We start from the raw sequence: 4,593 nt of genomic DNA, 5'->3' as shown, positions 1-4,593 counted from the left end.
CCAGCCACAAACCTATGTTTGCATTGTTTATTCTGTCCTAATATACCTTTGTTTACGTTATTGCGTTGACGTTCATGTGTATATATTGAGTGGGCAGTCGGTTTCCTTGTGTGTCGTGGTGATTTTCAATTTTTATTCTTTAATTCTGTTTTCTTAAGTTCCGTGGTGTGGGGATGGTAGTACAAATCCTGATTATAAGCAGAAACAGCGTGGTCGATGTGAGATACGTTCTTTCAGGATCCCATCAAAGCTTCTGCTTGTTGCCCGAGTGGCCCTGTGTGAGGATGGCGATAAGAATCCCGATTATAATCTGAAAGAGCATGGTGAATGAGAGATATGTTTATTGCCAGAGCGACCCCAAGGCTTGTGGATGGCAGTTTGTGAGTTTACTTTCCCACAAACCGCCTAGGGAACTGATCACTGCAATAACGGAGCTATCTCATTCTCAATGAAAGACTGGGCTGAACATGACGTTTAGACCTCAAAATCAGGTGTAAGCGACACTGAATTCGCATGAGGTGAGCAAGTGAAATGTTACGCTCAGGGTCACATTCCAGAACAATGGTGCCCTTTCGGCAAGCCGCCCAGCACTACGTCTTTTTTTTTTAATGAAAACGACCCTTAAAGTGTTATTGTGTGCATATATGTTAAGCAAGCAAAAAGTCAAAATGGCGCCTGACACCTCTGCTGTAGATGGGCAAATTAGCGAGTGCAGTACAACTGCAAACTTTTTTTTTGTTTGATGGTGAATCTTTGTAATGGTTATCCATGGTGCAGTGGGATACATACAACTGATTTCAAAAACCTCGAGAAGCCATGAACAAGGCTATTACGTAATGAAAGGTAGAATCACGACAACAACATGACACTGGAGCTTAGGCTTGTATGAAGTCAGGAATCCGATTTTGCAGTATGTGAATGGTCCTTAAAAGGACCGCTCTGTGCTCTGGGGTATGACAAACAAAGTCCAAAGTTCTAGCCACTTTCAGAAGAGAACATATCCTAGGGGGATATTAGTTCACGGTCAATTCCATTTTAAAGGCTGAACACCGAAGATCTCTTCATTCTCATCCTCGTCGTCAGCTTCGTCGTCGTCTCCACCCTCCTCCTCCGTGTCGCTTGCATCGAGGGGTATGATGACTGGCTCGAGGTTCGACTCTGGGACATCACATTCTCGAAACTTCGCCTCCATTTTCTTCCCATGCTCTACGCAGTCATGCCAATGGACAGCTGTTACGTTGTCCACTGCTTCCCTCAAGAGCTGCTCGGCGTCATTAGGCTTGAATGTGATGTTCTTGGAGGCGACCTCCTGCTTGCCTCGTGCCCATATCAACTCTATGCGATTTAGTTCGCAATGGTACGGTGGTATGGTGCGTTGTCTATAACAATTACGCTGTTAGGCTCGATGTGGTCCAGCAGATGAAGAAACCATGCTTCAAACCTGTTCAAGTCCATTTCATCGTGGTAGTCCCCCTTTTTCTTCCAAAGGAACACGTCCAGGCAGCCGGACACGAAGCCAGTGTCACTACCTGCGTGGGTGACAATCAGTCTTTCACCTTTTCCAGAAGGAACCTTTAACCCGGTCGTCAGTCCAGAAATGAAGGCTTGCCTTGCTGACTTTATGGTGCTGTCGGTCCACAGCTTGTCAACTGTAAGGCCGGCGTTCACCCAAGTCTCATCTTGCGGTTCTGGGCTCTGTGCTTTCCGATTGCCCTCAAATACCGCCGCTTCCACTCGACGATGTCCTCTCTCTCAATTAGGAAGGAGTTGCGATTCCGTTTCTGTTTCTCGAAACCCATGTCCTTCAGCAGGCGATACAGGGTAGACCCAGAACAGGACGGCAGCACGTTGTATTTTTGGAGACGAGCGGCGATTTTCTTCAACGTTGGAATCTCCCCCCGACGGAACAAATTGTGCAGGCAGCTTCTCACGGCCGTCAAAGTGCACGCGTCCTGATTTGAAATCCTCTTCCTTTTCTCAGCGAATTTCGGGCGCTTCTTTGAAGGAGATTTCACAGCTCCGTTGGCACGTTTGAAGCCACGCTTGATCTCGTAGATCGAGCTAACACTGATCCCCGTTGCACCTCATTTTTTTTCTTGGTACTGCCGCCGCATTCAAGAATAAACGTTCAAAACACACTGCCTTGTCTGGCTCGACAGGACATTTCCACTTGCGTGACGTTTGTAGTACACCCGAGGGGAAACGTCTTCAGGAAAGAGTGCTGACTTCACGGACCGATCAGCCAGAGTTGTCGGAGTCGCCATTTTGGAAGGCGAGCAACAGCGGCTGGCCGGCTGGCTACGAGCATCGATCCTCAGATCTTGTGAGGCGTTGAATTACGTGAATACACGCGTACTAAGGAGGTGTTTTATTTATCCTACTGAGATTAACAAATTTATTTAAGCTTTAATAACGCTAGCTTCCCAGAGAGCAAACGTTTATCGGAACTACTTCGCAGAACGGAATAATATGTGCGATGGCGTGCGACCAATAAGCATGCGACGAGAGGGACACACCCACTTTTTTCTTCAGGTGAAAACGAGTATAATTGTTTTAAGTATCGAATATAATTTCAGTTGTAGAAGACGATGTAAACGATGCGCCATCTCTTGCTTGCATAGATAAGCATTTTTTAAATGATGTTGCAAAAACGATACAGATGGCGCCACTCATTCTCATTAAAATGTTGCCAACCTCGGGAGTTTCAAAACCGATGTGTTGCAGCGTTGTCGTTAGAGCCGCCTAACGCGACCATCCGTGGATGTGGGCATTACTCGGCAAATTATTCTTTCCATACTTTTAATTTTATTCTAAAGTTACTACTGGGCATACCGGGTTTTGTTCCAAATAAGCTGGAGGAGCTTCCGTACCACGCGTGCTTGTGAAAAAAGCGACCTCTTTCTATTTAAAAAGACGAAAAGACGAAAAAGACGAAAAAAATGCATAGAGCATCGTTCGTTACGCGGAATAGCGCCACAAAATATGAAAAGTAGAAAGAGGAGGAAAATAAACGAGAAAGGGGAAAGCAGACAGAAAAGAAGGAAAACGGGTGGTGCAATATAGCACGGACAGATGAACGAACACATAAACACACGAACTTGGAGATATGCGAGATATGTTGCCCCTGAGTTTGAAGAAATCAAAAGTCGTCTTTTATAAACTACAGCCGAACTTTACCGTGTCAAATATAGCTACAAAATTCGCTGAACCAGGTTACACTATTACAATTTCGCTACATGCTCATGAAAGTAAAACGTGAAAGCGGCACAGTCTGCCCTGTAATTTGAGATGAAGTCTGTATGTTCTTTTATATATATATTATGCAGATAAATAGCAGTTCTCCAAATACATTTTTAGGTGCGCTCATTTCCTGATTAGAGCGTTACCAACAGACCTATTTAACAAAGTCATGGTAAACTAGCTTCTTGCGTGCAACTTATTGTGTTTATCATGTTACAGTGGTACAGGGAAGTCAATACTTTATCAGCAGTTCACATTTCCCGTATTGTTTGCATAATGTTTCTAGTGTTCCAGTAAATTCTTTTTCTTCGTACAGGTGAACAATACCCTGACAGGTTGCGATAGAATGCTCAATGGACCCTTTTCGAAAGACTGCCTTCTGTTGGCAGCTGTGGAGTCCCTGCACAATGGTGGACCAAAACCCCAACGTCACGACAAGCGTTAATGCTTTTGCTGGGATGTTATGTTAGCTTGTATCAGAATATATATTTCCCTCGTGAAATCACACCTCTCCTGCATCATTAAGTTCAATTAGCCTCTTCGTCTTTTCAATAAACCTAAAACAGGGCTTCGGATTCCGTGGATGCTTTTGACGAGGTCCAGCAGAAGCTAACCGCCACCGAAACTCTGGTTAATTTCCACCTTGACAAGGTAATACATCTTGCGGCAGATGTTTCATCAGGGCACGTAGGGGCAGTGATCGAGCTTAAAATCAAGCGAAGCGAATTTCCCATCACCCACGTTTCAGGGACACTCAAGAAAATGGAGTGCAGGTATGAGCGAATTGAAAAAGACACAATTGCTGTGATTTTTGGTGTCCGAGAATACCACCAGCAACATCGGGGGCACAGGTTTGTCCTCTGCAGAGATAATTGACCTTTGACCACCATTGTTTAACCAACCAAGGACATTTTCGTCACTTCAGCCAAAAATACTTCAGCTGTGGGCGCTAATTCTGAAGCTTACATCATTTAGTTTGTCCCAAACGAGAAATCTGGGAACACCGATGGCTTGCCCAGCTTGCTGAATGCCCTGGTCAGGCCTTTGACCAAGAAATGCAACAAGGCGTGTTTTCGATCAACCAGCAGTTTTAAAATCTTTTTGGACTTCACAGTGCAAGCTGCAAAAACGACCGATCGAAGGTGCTGACATCGCCAAAAAGACAGCAAAGGACAATACGCTTTCCAGGGTCCGCCCACACATTATGAAAAGATGTCAAACGGAGTTTGTCGAGTCAAATCTGCATGATGATTGAAAACCTGAGACTTTAACCGTTTTTTCATTGATAAAATCTGCAGCCATTTTTCAAGCATAGATCAGAACTTGAAGAGCTCGGTGGATGCTTCTTATGGA

Source organism: Ixodes scapularis, unplaced genomic scaffold, assembly GCF_016920785.2.
Source record: "Ixodes scapularis isolate PalLabHiFi unplaced genomic scaffold, ASM1692078v2 PGA_scaffold1__304_contigs__length_218370807, whole genome shotgun sequence".
Taxonomy (NCBI): domain Eukaryota; kingdom Metazoa; phylum Arthropoda; class Arachnida; order Ixodida; family Ixodidae; genus Ixodes; species Ixodes scapularis.
The sequence above is the reverse complement of the archived record's forward strand: the minus strand, read 5'-3'. Positions refer to the sequence as shown.